The sequence below is a fragment of the Gracilinanus agilis genome, chromosome 4, assembly GCF_016433145.1.
Source record: "Gracilinanus agilis isolate LMUSP501 chromosome 4, AgileGrace, whole genome shotgun sequence".
NCBI lineage: Eukaryota > Metazoa > Chordata > Mammalia > Didelphimorphia > Didelphidae > Gracilinanus > Gracilinanus agilis.
The window spans coordinates 430,816,875-430,832,563 of record NC_058133.1 but is presented as its reverse complement, the minus strand read 5'-3'; the positions used below and the strand labels follow the sequence as shown (position 1 = coordinate 430,832,563).

At 35.7% G+C, this 15,689-nt stretch overlaps 1 protein-coding gene and 1 pseudogene across 1 annotated transcript in view; one reads left to right on the top strand and one right to left on the bottom strand.

Moving 5' to 3' along the window:
- The window catches only part of PDE10A (phosphodiesterase 10A), a 394,122-nt gene that overhangs the window by 7,820 nt on the left and 370,613 nt on the right, over positions 1–15,689 (top strand). The window lies entirely within an intron of this gene.
- The window catches only part of LOC123244629, a 34,876-nt pseudogene continuing 19,744 nt past the window's right edge, over positions 558–15,689 (bottom strand).

Here is a 15,689-nt window from a genome sequence, read left to right as displayed (position 1 = left end):
TTTGTATTTTTTAGCTTAATATATTTTAATAGCAAACTTAACAGGAACAGCACAGAAGACAGGCAACATCAAAAACATACTTGCGTGTAGGATTACTCAGAGAAGTATAGTGAATGGATGGAATCTACCATATGGTAGAAATGCTACAAATACCATTTAGTCGCTGTCAAGAAGATATATATATATATATATATACATATACACATATACACATTTTTTAAAATCAAAATTCTGGCATTGTCCAGAAAAATCTAAAAGGTTTATTTATAATTGTTATATAGTTGAATTGTTGAAACTTGTTCACGGAAATATTTTTTGACTGCATTAAATGCTTTATGTCTTGGCATCTATATTCAAAATTCTCACACAAATGAAAATGGAAAAAAAACTTGGCCAATATCTGATTCTGTTCCATATTTTTCCATTCATAATCATATACGTAGGTACCTTTTGACCCCATGGGGAAAAAATATCCAACATTCATAACTACCAATAATCGGAAGTTGTTTTTTTTTTAATGTATTGAAAATGAAGACTGTTTCTCAGTTTAGTGGAGTTTAAGCACATTCTCCACGTATGCAGTGTGCTAGCTGGATATCTTTTGGCATGACTGTGACTCGGCTGGCTTCGATAGCACATCAGTAGGCATCCTCAAACCAAAGTGGTTCACTTGCCTTCTTCAAAGCACCAATTGCAGCACTCTAGAAGCGCAGATGTGTTTTGAAATCCTGAGCAATTTCACGCACCGAACTCTGGAAGGGAAGTGGGGTGGACTTCCGGTAGTCTGATTTCCCAGAGAGCCACAGTACCTGGCTGTCAGGAATGGGGATTCTTGACCTTTCCAGTAGAGGGCGCACTCTTGGGAGCGGCTTTTCTAGGGAACTGCTTTCTCTGTGCTTTACCACCCGTGGCTTTACCTGCAGCTTGTCGTGTAAGAGCTCCGTACCTGAAAACTTCTGCTACGGTCCCCCTCTCTTTTGGCTTGGGCTTGGACCGCGAGAGGCACCCCTAACACTGAAGACTAAGGTGCAGAAAGATCAAGTAGGGAAGTTTTAATACCCTTTTTTCAAACTAGACATCATTAGTTAATTACTAGTCATAATAATGCAAAAATATATATGTATATGTGTGGATGTCTATACACGTACATATACAAATCCACATATTTTAGGAATAACGTGTGATATTACTTGACATATATGCAATGTGAACACTTCTTATCTTGGCTGAAATGAAAGAGTTAAGAGAGAAATTCTGAGCCCTGTAATTGTAAGTGAGGTTAATGCATACAAATTAAAACATCTTACAGTTGATTAATTCATCTTTTATTTTTACAAGGATGATGAAACTCAGATAGCAGAGAGAGGCAGGACCAGTAATAATATTTCACATGTATATAGTCTTTTGTAATTACAAAATGTTTTCACATTAGCTAATATGAGCCTCCCACCAGTATGAGGTAAATAGTGTAGGTAATATTATCCCCTTTTATAGAGGAGAAAATTGAGGCAAATGGAGGTTACATGGTTTTTCTGAAGGCCACACAGCTTGTATTTGGTTACACAGATCAGAATCCTTTTATTCTGAATTCAAAGCTTTGAATTCACTTTCCAGTGTCCTAGGATGCCAGTAGCAGTGGCTGCCATTTCATTTAGGGCTAACAGTTGCCCTTGGGACTGAGACTTTTAACAGCAGTCAACCAATAGCTTTTACTGAATGACCCTCATGTAGGTGGTGATTGTTGGGTTCTGTTCTAGTTAGTGAAATGGGATACAAAGTAACCCCTTCTTTTAGGCTAACTTCTACCTTATATAGGAATTAGATTCTATACACATAAAAGGGTAACTATTGAAGCAAGGCAGTAAAACATAAGACAGAGAGTGTGGCACAGTAGAAAAATCAGTGGTGTTAAGTCTGAGGGCTTGGGATTCAGATCCCGTTTCAGATGCTAATTGTCTTTGTGACCTTGGACAATTAATGAGCTGTTTTTCAAAGACCTCAGTTTTCCTAACTGTAAAATGAAGGGGTTGGACTAACTGGTTTCTGAGGTCCCTTTTTGCCTAGATGTAGAAGCCTATCATTTAAGTGCCAAATGGGTGAAATTTCAGAGAAGAGGTATAATATTTCTGACTAGACATGTTGAAAGGTAGGCAGGACTCCAGAAAAAGCCTCTTTTTAATTTCTCAACTTCCCAAGGGGTTTTGAACTTAAAAAAAATTTTTTTAAAGAAACAGGTGACTTATATAATTTATTTTTTCCTATAGTAGTTATCACTGAAACATTCTTCTAGGACCCCTGCCATGAATTTCTTTATAGGTTTATATGATGAAGTATATTAAAACATAGGTATGTAATATGAGTATATAAATGTAATATGTATATAAAGTGAAGTATATTTTACATGTAAATGTATGTACACATACTTAGACATGCATATATCGAAAACCTCACAACTGATTTGAGCAGAGGTTCCCTAACTTTCTTGGTTCCTAGACCTTGAATTGTATTTTACATTGATCTTTTAACAGGATACTTAAAAAAAAATGACAGCAACACCAAAAAAAATCAAGCTTCACAAAAAAAGGATGTTGCAAACAAACTTGAAAAGTTACCGACCTAGCCAAAAGTACATGGAAACAAATACGTATCTTCATCATTTGAAAACTTCATTGAAAAGAAGTTAGCACAGAATTAAGTTGAAACTGTGATTTACCTTGTGCTAGTAATTTGCCTGGTGTCTGATAAATGTCAAATATAGCTATGTTTTCCCTGGAAATTTAAAATTCTACATGGGACATTCCAGGTGCCACAGGAGTTTGGGAATCAGTTCAGGGTAATTTTCCAAATACTATCTTAGGTTGGAAGTCCCTTTAAAAAAATTTTGGAGCTGTGGATTTTATGAGGTGAGGGAGCTTGGTTTTATTCTCTTTTTACCTTTCACTGGTGAGTTACATCTTGTCTCTGTGCTATATTCTTTGGCATATTGAGGGAATGGAATATTTTTTAAAATGTTGTTTAAATGATAGGAAGGCAAATATAAATGTGTAAAAAACTATCTCAAAGTTAATCACATAATGCTTTATATAAGTCAGTGTGTTAGTATCTTAGACGGGAGCCTAAATAATGCTCCTGTGTGATAGTAATTTCACCAGATTACAAAACGTAAGAGGTGAATCTGATTTAGACCACATTTAAGGGATTTAATTAGCAGCCAAATCAGGAATCACCCTAGGGAAAATTGTGAAGCAGATAAAATAGGTCTTTGCCTACTTTTTCTCAAGATTTCTGTATGATGTCTAGGCTTTGAGTGGGTAAACCGCAATTTTCTTCTGGAGGAAAACAATCTAAAACAAATAGGGAGTTAAGGCAATTACACAAAAGTATTAGTGACTTTTATTATACTTCCCAGACTATTTTTATTTTTAATAAAGGAAAAGGTAGTTATTAAGACAATGGGAAGAATCACAAAATAGAGAAATTTATGCACCAGTGATATTCCCACTATCCTATAAATCACCCTTTATAGGCATAAAACCAAGCATGATCAACAGAATTTTCTTATATATCTTTGAGGAAGTTCACAGCCAAGATTTCAAGGAGAATATAGTGATAGTAAGATAATATATTCATAAAATAATTCATTTTATTCCCTGGAAAATTTGTTAAAAGAATTTCATAGAATTCTAAGTATTTTTAATGACCAGAATATTCTTTCCTAAGTATATATATGATTTTTTTTATAAACTAGGATATTAATTAAATATTTATGGTGAGCTAGAGTATTCAGCATAGGGTGCTGGCAGAAGGGGGTAATCTCTGCCCTCAAGGATTTTGTTTCTTTGGAGAAATTAAGCATATTTATATGAAACAAATAATAACACGAGGCTGAAAACTTCAATCAAATGATACACTATAAAATGAAAAATGATGTGGTGAATGGGAAAGAGCCTTGGATGAAATCAGAGGGTTTGGTTAGAAGCTTCACTTCCCTATTCACTCTCTGTTCCTGAGCAAATCATAACCTCTCTGCCACTTTTTTTAAACTACAAAGTGAAGGAGTTGAACTAGGCAGTTAGAAATTAGTAGTAGGAGTTAGAGGCAGAGACCTGCGTTCAAATCTAGCCTCAGTTGCTTATTAGCTGTGTGAACTTGGGTAAGTCACTTGACTTCTGTCTACCTCAGTTTCCTCATCCCTAAACTGGGAATAATAACACCTCCTGGGGTAGTTGTGAAGATCCAATGAGATAATATTTGTAAATTGCCTAGCATACACTTAATGCTGTTTGGCACATAAGCATTTAGAAAATGCTTGCCTTCCCTCCCCCCCACTTTTTAAAAGACAATGATTCCACAGTTCCCTTTCTGCTCTCAGGCCTTGAATCCTGTAAAGTGCCATGGATATTCAGAAGAGGTTACTCTCACCTTGTACGGTCAGGGATGATTTTATAGAGGAAGTCGATAGGAAGGAAAAGGACAAACATGCGTGAAGGTAAAGAAGTTGGGGAGCACAATATCTGCTGCATGGTTTGGAGGGGACGGTTTTAGGAGAGGACCGAGTGGATGATCAGATTGGGAAAGTGAAAGAGTAAACTTTGGAGATCCTTGAATAATAGGATTCAGAGTTCCACTTTATAAGCAATAGGAAGGTATTGAAGGGTTTGAAGAGGTGACTGCTATGGATCCAAGTACTGTGTTAAATAATAATAATAGCATTTATATAGATCTTTGAATTTTACAAATTGCTTTACATATATTAAGCTCATTTGAGCCTCAAACTAATAAGTAAATCACTCTCTTCCTCAGAATACTCCCCAAACTTTTGTAGCTTGAGATGAAGGCTAGCACTATAGTGGAGAAAATGCTGGACTTAGAGGCAGGAAGACCTGAAATCAAATTCTGCCTCAGGCTCTCGCTGGCTGTGTGATTCTAGACAAGGCACTTGCCTCTTTCAGCCAACTTCCCCATCTATAAAGTGGAGGTAATATCACTCCCCTCACAAGATTATTATGTGGCTCAAATGGGGTAACCTATGTAAAACACATCACAGATTTTGAAGTACCATATAAATGTTTAAACTGCTATTCCCTTTGCCTTTCTTTGATAACCCTGTTTCATAACTCTGGAATATTATCCTTGTCTTTTCAGATTCTTGAATTCCTTTCTATGGTTCAGTCATTTCCATTATGTCTGACTCTTCCTGGCCCCACCTGGGATTTTCTTGGCACAGATACTAGAGTAGCTTTCCATTCTTTCTCCAGCTCATTTGGCAGATGAGGAAATGGAGGCAAACAGGCTTAAGTGACTTGCCCAGGGTTACCTAGCTAGTAAGTGTCTGAGGCCAGATTTGAACTCATGAAGATGATTCCAGGTCTGGCACTTTAACCAGTGAACCACATAGTTGCCGCTCTGACCATTTTCCCCTTGGAATTCCAAAACACATATTTTATAACTGTAATGTATTTCTCATGTAGTATCAGTGCTTTCATCTCAACGGTTCCATGATAGAGATAATAAAAATACCATTATGTACAAATGAAGAAGTAAAATCTCTTATATACAGTAATTAGTAAGTGTCTGACTCCCAAGTCCTGGGGGGGGGGGAATTGCTTGTATTATAGCTGTATTTGTTTTTATCATATCCTCCTAACAGATTGTGAACTCCATGAGGGAAGGGAGGGATCCTCTCTAATCTAAGCTTTGCATCTCCCTGGGGTTTAGCACAAAGCTCTCCACACAGACATTTAATAAATACTTGTTTAATTGAAGAAGATGATTTTTTTATAAGGAAGAAATGGGAGGGAGTTAAGTCACAGATAGGATGTGAATTAGAATTTAGAAGTTCTAACTCCTCCTTCTGTTCAAAGATTATGAGGCCACATGGCAAAATTCCCAAACTAGTTAAAAAGGTTACTGTGTTATTTGTGTAGAAATGAGGTGATCCTCTTTAGTCAGTGGCAGTTTGCAACTTCAGTAGCCTGTTAGTTTCTGTCACCATAACCTGAGGGCAGTATTTGACCCACCATCTACCCAGTGGCCGAGTTAACATTTTGACAGTGTAATAATAAATCCAAGATTCTTGGTCTGTAAAATCAGTATAATAAAATTCCTCACTAACCTCCTGGGGACTCATGTGAGTATGTAAACATTTTGAATTTTTCTGTTTTATTACCACTGATTAAAAAAAAGTTGTTGACTATTGAGGACTCTTCCTTCACTAGCAAAGAGAATACACTGGTTAGTGCGGTATTGGGTAAATGCCATCATGATTCCCACATGCCAAATTACCCACAAAAATGATAACCTTTCAAAGGGGTTATTTGTACAGTTAGTGACTACTTTGTAAGCACCTTAGTGTTACTCAGGTTTTCAAATAGCACAATCCAGGGTGACTGTCCAGAAACAGATAACCTTATTTCTAGAACTGTGGGTGGGAAAGCAGGAAAATGGGTGTTGATGGAATGTTATTTAAATTCTACACCTTTACCATTGGAGTAATTTCCATAACATTGCATGTCTTGCTGTTTCCAAAGTCACAATACAAATTTAACATCCAAAGACCTTATTGTATGATGACATTTTATACCAAGAATAGACAAAATGCAACATCATTAATGATGATAATTAATAATATTAATAACATAAGTATATAATATTATAAGGTTTCTAAAACACATATTTATCTCAGTTGATCTTCACAACATTCATATGAGGTAGATGCTATTATTATCATCTCCTTATTACAAATAAGAAAATGGAGGTATACTGACTTGCTTAGGGTCACACAGTAAACAATCCCTTGATCAATAAGCATTTGTAAAGGGCTGCCAGTCTCTGTGTTAAGCACTGTGCCAAGCACTGTGCTCAAGGGGCTTCCAGTCTAATGGGAAAGCAACTATGTCCAACAAGTTATATACATGGTAAATTGGAGGTTATTCTAGAGCAGGGGTCGGCAACCTTTTTGGCCGTGAGAGCCATAAATGCCACATTTTTAAAAATGTAATTTTGTGAGAGCCGTACAGTGCTCACAGTGTGCGCTCCTGTAACAGTGCCTGAAAAAAAATTGACTTTATGGCTCCTGCAGTAAAGAGCCAGATATGGCTCGAGAGCCATATGTTGCCGACCCCTGTCTTAGAGGGAAGCTACTATCAGTGGGGAAGACTGAAAAACCTCTTAGAGAAAGTGGGATTTGGTCTGTGTCTTCAAGGAAGCCAGGAGGAGGAGGGAGAGTGGAATAGTCATGGGAGATAGCCAGTGAAAAGACATGAAAGGAAGATTGGTGAAACAAAGCAAGCAGACCAGTGTTTCTGGAACAAGCTTGTGGAGGAAAGGGAAATAGCCTGGAAAGCATAGAGGAGGTCAAGTGGTGAGGACTTTCAAAACCAAATAGATCATTTTGTATTTGATCCTGGAGGTCATAAGGAACCACTGGAGTTTATTGATTTTGAGAGGGGACAGGGTCATACCATCAGCCTTGCACTTTAGGAAGATCACTTTGCAGCTGAATGGAGAATTGACAGAAGGGGGTGGGGGAGAGACTTGCAGGGAGACCAACCAGAAGGCTGATGCAATTGTATAGGTGTGAATTGATGGAAGCCTCCACTAAGGATGGCTATGAGAACGAATAGAATGGGGTTATTGGAGAGATGTTGTGAAGGTATAAGCAAAAAGACTTGGCAACATTTGGATATAAAGAATGAGGGCAAGTGCAATACTTGGTAAACTGGGAAGATGATAGTTTTCTAGACAGTAAAAAGAGTGTTTGGAAGAAGCACAAGTTTTGGAGGAAAGATGATGAGTTTCATTTTAGATATATTGAGTGTGAGATACTGGACATCCAATCTGAGATGTTGCAAAGGCAGTTAGTGATGCAAGACTGGACTTCAGGAGAGAGGTTAAGTATAGATTTCAGATTTCAACTAAAAATTTGAACTTAGAATTTGAATTCATGTCTTCCTAACTTCAAGTCAAGCGCACCATCCATTGTACCACATATATTCTTTCTTTTTTTTTTAAACCCTTACCTTAGAATCAATACTATGTATTGGTTCCAAGGCAGAAGAATGGTGAGGGCTAGATAATGGGTGTTAATTAAGTGTCTTTCCCAGGGTCACACAGCTATGAAGTGTCTGAGGCCAGATTTGAGCATAGGACTTCCCATCTCTAGGCCTGGCTCTCAATCTGCTGAACCACTTAGTTGCCCCCCATATATTCTTATTATCTTGCAAACTTATTTCAAGACCAAAATTTTCCTTAAATATCCATTCTTACCTATTTGGGCTTTGGGCTCTTGTTTCTCACTAAATATATGATTTTTTCTTTGATAAATTAAAAACCTGGGTGATAATAAAGAAAACATTGACTGGCTCCTATTTTTAATATGTCTTCTTATCTAGGCCTTTCTATTTTTTTCAATTGTTATAAAATGGTACACTGTACTTTGCATGTGAGGTGCTGTGCAGACCAGAGGTCAAATGCACAGCCAGACAGGATGAGACCTAGATACTCATTTAGTTGATATAATTTGCATGAAATCTTCTTAGTGATTAGTAAACAATATGGATGATAATTCTGGATCCTTGCTGGATAGCATGATGATATAGATAAAAAGTGAGAAGCTTTGGGAGTTTAAACCCACTTAGGCCAGGTTCACTGAAATAATCTCACATCTTGTCTCATTTGACTGTGAAATTCAGAATATGAACATTTTCAACCAAGGTAGTTTTCAGGTTTGTTAACAAGAAACTGGGACTTTTTTTTTTTTTTTTTTTGCTGAAAGGGGAGGGATAGGGAGGTGGGGTTATTAAAACAAACCATTTTGTATTTCTGAAGTGGTTAGCTATCTTATCTTTTTTTGATGTTTTTGTTTAATTAGTAGAGGGAACTCCCAGATGAGAAAACTCCCTCTATTGCTGTGATTTACAATCTTAGAGTTGTCTGGAACACTTGAGACATTGTGATTTGTCCAGTCAGGGTAATGTGTATCAGATGCATATCTCTGTACAAGTAGTAATCTTCTTTAGATCCTTAAGATACAAGAATCTTACTTAGAAGCTTAGAATCATTATGATAAATGTTTCCTGCTGGGCTTGCTTCAGTATTTCAGAAATGCCAAAATTTAATCAGTGCAGTTACTGTGGTGCTTCATGCCTTAATTGCTGATCTTCTTAAGTTTCTGTGCTCCTCAAAATTCACCTCCTGGTGGCCATTCTTATTGGGATGACCTTATTGAAAATTTAGCTAGCCTGGTTTAGGGATGACAGACTTTGGGTTACATGTGTTACCTTGGCTAAATTCTTTAGCCTGCCTTAGTTAGAGCTGCTTCATCTCTAGATCTTTAGATGAATCTCTAGGTCTATGTAAATGTGACAAACTATTCCAGCTTGGTATGACCTTCCCATACCATTCATTCTGTTGGTATAGACTTTGGGAATATTATTATTAATGATAGTAGTCATTATTATTAATTAAATATGAAGAGCAGTAATAATTATTAAATAAGTAAATATCAATAATAGCAGCAATTATTAAATAGTATTAATAACAGTAATTGTGATTAAATAATATTAGTAATGGCCAGCATTTATTAAATAAATAGTAGCCATAATTATTATTAAATAAATATTATTAATATAATATATTTAGTAGTAATAGTAACAATTATTATTGAATAGTAGTAGCAGCAGTAATAATATTAATTGTTATTAACTAAATATATTAGTAATAACCAAAATTATTAAATAAATAGTATTAGTAATAATAGTAATTACTATTAAATGAAAATTTTTTGGCTATAGTAGTAATAATAATAAAATAAATATGATTAGTAGTAATAGTGGTAGTAGTAATAATATAATCCTTTATGAAAACTTCATGAAAACCTTTGTGGAAAATGTCCTCACAACCTTCCCTCTCCTCCCCATTTCCTCATGTTTTGAGGTAGCATAAATATTAACTCCATTTTACATTTGAGGAAATTGAGGTTTATAGAAGCTAACTTGACCATAGACACATAGTTAGTAAATAACTAAGCTGAAACTTGATTTAAAACCTATGAAACCACATATTCTGACTGTATCCATCATTGCCTTATAGCTATGCCTTAGGTTACTTCCACATCAAGGTAAACTTCCATTAATAATTTTTTAAAATTACATCTTTTGTTCCCCTCTAAGAAAGCATAGAACTTTTGAGGCCATGGATAAAAGGAATTTGTCTTTTTGTGTGTGTGTATAGGAAAGAATTTGTACTCTCTGAGTCTGCCATGATCTTTTTTTTTATAGCATATAATATATATTTATGCAATCATAACTTTAGAGCTAAAAGTAACTAAAGAGATCCTTTGGCACATGAGGAAAGTGAGACCTGGTGAGATAAAAATTGCTTTCCTGGGGTCACTAAGGATTAGAACTCATGTGTTTTGACTCTATATCCAATACTTTCCACTGTACCACTGGCTCTCCTGTTTGATAACTCAAGTTGGCAACATCCTTTTTTCAGTATCAGGATTTTTATTGTCTAGCTTTTCACAGCAGGAGTTTGTCATTTTCATCCTTTTTAACTCTGACCTTTTATCCTTTTTTAACTTTTGTCAAATTGTAGGTATTAAAACACACATATTTAAGGGGGATTTCAAAACAACTTGCATTATCACTGCTGTTAACTCCTTTGTGGAAAAGGCAGGGCCCAATCTGGGACTTCTCAGTATAATAAACAAATTTATAAAATTATAGCATATATCAACATTGAAAAGAATTCTGTTTTCACTTTGTGACTGATGCAGGTGGAGGCTACAGAAGAGGTGAACTCTTGTTTAAATTTACTTGGACAACTGCCCAGACTTTTTCAGTCAATGGAAACTACCAGACTTTGGCAAGAAACATGGAACTGTCTTCCTCATTGAAATAGGAATTTTGCTATTGTACACATTTTCAGTGAACCAAGAATTAGGATTTGTGTATTCCATCTCTTTGGCATAGCTCCTCTCAGCTGTGTATTGAACCATGCAGAGTGCTAAGTTTTGAATGTTGAACATTGAAAAAAAGAAGAAAATATGCACACACACACACACACACACACACACACACACACACACACACACAACACCAAACTCCCAAGTTTTTAAAAGCTCCTTCATTAAACCAGTACTTCATTATTGAATTATAACATAATGATCTGGAATTGGAGAGAATTTTAAAGGTCATAGAGCAATTTAAATGTCACTGTTTGCTTGTGGCAGTCAAGACTAGAGTCTGGTTCTCCTGAATGCCAGGCTATGGCACTTTCTAGCACACCTTGCTATCTCAAATCAATTTGTGGTATTATTTGTATAACACTTTAATGATTATACAGCTCTCTCTTTCTGTCTCTCTCTGCCCCTCTGTTACTCTCTCCATGCTCTTTCTCTTTTTCTTTCTCTACACACATACACCCCTATCCACACACCCACACATAGACACACACACAAACTCAGCTGATTCTCACATGAACTATTATTGTCTATATTTTACAGATGGGGAAATTGGGGCCCAAGGAAGACAAGGAACTTGTCCAAGGTCAGATGACTAGTAAATGTCCGAGACAGAAGGTTCAAACCTGTCTTTGTAACTCCAAGTATAGCATCCTATCTGCTTTGCTGTGAATTATCTGTATCACAGAGTTGATGCTCTGTAAATTGGATTGTATCAGTAGGTTAGAAATGTATCAATTATATTAGAGTACATCTATTGGCTAGAAAGCTGTTCCCTCTTATAGTTATGTTGTACCATTAGAGTTATGCTTTAATTTATTAGTTCTTAGAAAACCAATATTTGTTCCCTGTAATTTCTTTAAATTTGAATATCCATTGTTCCTATTGTCATCTTTCCCTAAGCAGTTCATTTTCCTTGGTGCTTACTCCGATTCTCACTTTGCACTTTATTTTGGATTTCTTTTGTTTTACTTAAGATGCTGACTTTCCTCCCCTTGTGTCTTATTTCTAAATATTATTTCCTTCTTGCCCACCCATTAGTTTATTTTAGCTTCTGCTTCCTTCCTGATTACTGGATTTAGTGACTATTCTTTCTTAACTTTAACTGACTGGTGCCTTACTCTTTTACCTTTACATGTTTACAGTAAGTGCTTATATTTCTTTAACCAGTATGTCCCAGTTGGCTGATCCTCACATAGCTAAATCAAATTGAATTAATTTTCATTATATTCAATTTTCCATGAAAAAAAAATCTTCAATCCCCACAAACTTATTTCCTTTCTTTGTCCACAACATGCTTTTCAGAATATATTTTGCTAATAGATTTAGAAAAGACTAAAATTCCTGTTTTGTTTTTTAAAAAAAGCCTTTAACTTCTGTCTTCAATGCTGAGTATTCATTCTAAGGCAGAAGGGAGATGAGGGCTAAGCAATGAGGGATTAAGTGACTTGTCTAGGGTCACAGTGCTCTAGAGTATCTAAGGTCAAATTTGAACCTAGGACCTCCTATCTTAGGCCTGGTTCTCAATCCACTGAGCCACCTAGCCCAATTTCCCCATTTTTAAATGAAGATAAAGCTATCATTTAATGAAGATGCAAGTCTCTGGGAGTCCCTCAGATTCTTCACAATGACTCTTTGTGTTAAAAGTTAATTTTACTAATAATACTTCCTTTGTTGCTGTTTTCTTCTTGATTCCTACTAGTACCTTTTTGGTTTGGTCTTCTCTGATATTGTTGTTTTAATTTTTTGTACAACAAAATAATCTTTAAAAGTTTATACCTCTGAGATGATATAGTATTTTTAAAAATAATTTCATTTTTCTTTGGATTTTACTTTTTAAAATGGAATCCTAGTCAAGCTTTTTGAGTTTTCCAGTAATTAGGTCTCCATCTCTCAAAGTATAGTAGGGCATAAAACTAATTGTTGACTGTTCATGGAAAGTAGTTTTTTATTTCTTTTGTCCTTTGCTTATCTAGTCTATTTCATTAATCTGCTTTTCAATTCTTTAATTGGTACTGAATGATGGTTTGGATGAATGCTGTTTTATATTATAATTTGAGATCTGCTAATGAGCTAAAAATGCTAAAATCTGTGGAGCTAAAATGTTCTATTACCCTTCCTTTGTTTTCTGCAACCCCCTCATTATTTCACTAGTCAGCCTTCCCCCCCCTACTTTGTTATACAAAATATTTTCCTAGGCATTTGATAGGCATAGCACTAAATTTGAAAATTAATTTACGTAATATTTTAAAACATTGATATAGCCTGCCTATAAACAGAAAATACGTCTCTAGTTTGATTTGTTTATTTCTATAAAGGGTATATTATGGTTTTATTAGTTTATTAGACCCCTCTTCCTGAGTTCAGATCTCTCTTGAGATACTGTGTGACTCTGGGCAAATCACTTAACCTTGTTTGCCTCAATTTCCTCATCTGTAAAGTGAATTGGAGAAGGAAAACCACTACTGTATCTTTGCCAAGAAAACCCCAAGAGTCATGAAGAGTCAACATAACTGAAAAAGGACTAAAAAAATAGACCTCTGATCAAATATTTTACTATTGCTATTTTGATTTGGTTTCTCTTGTTATTTCTTCCTGGTCTTTGTTAGTATTGAATAGAAATACTGGAGATTTTTGTAGATTGTTTTAATGTATCCTGCCACTTTATTAAAATTATTGTATTATTTGGTTAGTTTTATCATTTGTTCTCTTGAATTTTCTGAGTATGTATGACATCATGTATCAGAAAATAGAAATCATTTTGCTACTATTTCATACCTTTAGTATTTTGTTTCATTACCTACTGTTTCTAACGTTATGCCAAGTGATAGTGGAAGAGTAGCCATCCTTGTTTTATCCCTCTTTGTACTGAGAGAGCTTCTAACGGTTTTACAACATTGTACATCATACTAGTTCTTGATTTGAAATAGGTGTTCTGTTTCACCTTCATGTATCTACATCTCTTCTGCCAGGTTTTTTCATAATAATTTTCAAGACTGAGCTATTTCTATTGATAGAAGCTGTTCTCCGGATGCTTAAAAGCCCCAAGTGAGAGAATGTTCAGCAAGGGACAAAGTTAAAAGCAGCAGAGCATTCTTTGGATAACAAGTATGACTTCCCTAAAATGTTAACCTGCCACTAGAAGATTTCTTTTTAAGCCATTGCCCAAAAGATGTCAAGATGCAATTATTAAACTTTTAATCTCTTAAAACTACACTAAGACTTTTATCTAATAGAAGAACTTGATTTTATTTTTGTTTTGTTTCATTTTGTTTCTAATGCCTTTACCTCCTTTTTAAATTGTTGCTTAGTAGCTTTGCAGTTTATATACTGTTGACTCACTTTCCCATTGGTTGTACAAGGAATTAGTGCATTTAAAAGTACATATATTCAATGTAAATAATATGAACTCTTAGCAGGTGACAACAGGGAAACACCTTGAAGCTCTGTTGTGAAGAGATCTGACAGGAAGTAAACAAACCCATATGTATTTGCCAAAATTTATTCTCACCACATCATAACAACAGAGCCAGTTTCCAAGTCTGGGAGAACTCAAGGACATAGGTGCTGTGCAGGAGAGCATGTAGAGTTGTAGTGAGGCTGGACTATGTTCTCATTTAGCCACTGCTCTCTTTGGACATTGTTAACCTACTTTACAGTGAACCAGAATCTAAGATGCCTCTGAAACTGGTGATATATTCTGGCCAACTTTCTCAATTTTACTGAGAGTTTTTTGCAAAATAGAATTTCTTTTTATGATTTGCTAGTTAGGATGCTTGTATTTTTGTATAGGACTGTATGCATTAAAGACTTCAGAACTTGGATTCCTCCTTTAGCTGACCTGTTATGTGAGTTTCTGTGTCGTCCTTAAGGTCTACCTAGTCACCATTAGCACAATGGAAACATATGTTGTATTTTATTTGTATTTTCTTGAAAATATGGAACCCTGGGTGTACAGACCCTCAGAGTTTTTGTGGGTTTTGAAGAGTTATCTGGAATGGTCTTGAATGAGTCAGATACGTATGGATATTTAATCACTACGAGAACTGGATCCAGATTAGCCCAAATAGAATTTTTTTTCCTTCCTTCTTCTGAAAGTGTGGTTATGGCTGCTTCTATATGTAGTTTCATTTTTTTTAAAACCCTTATCTTCATTCTTGGAGTCAATACTGTGTATTGGCTCCAAGGCAGAAGAGTGGTAAAGGTAGACAATGAGGGTCAAGTGACTTGCCCAGAGTCACACAGCTGGAAAGTGTCTGAGGCCAGATTTGAACCTAGGACCTCCCATCTCTAGGCCTGGCTCTCAATTCACTGAGCTACCCAGCTGCCCCCTCTATGTGTATTTTCAATGGAAAGTCAATGCAAGAAACATTTATTAAGCAGCTACTATATGGTATACATGAGGGCAGATGGTTGTATATATAAGATAAGGTGGGCTTGGAATCAGGAAGACTCAACTTCATGAGTTCAAATCTGGCTCCAAACATGAGCCATGTGACTCTGGGCAAGTCACTTAACTCAGTTTGCCTCATTTTCTTCCTCTGTAGAATGAGCTGGAGAGGGAAATGGCAGACAACAGTATCTTCACTGAAAAAACTCCAAAAGAGTCATAAAAGTAGAGCATGATTGAAAGGATTCAACAACATATGATAAACATGGAACTGTAGTTATAAAGTTCAAAGATTAAATATAGGCATATAAGCAGTGGTACTTTCTCATGAAA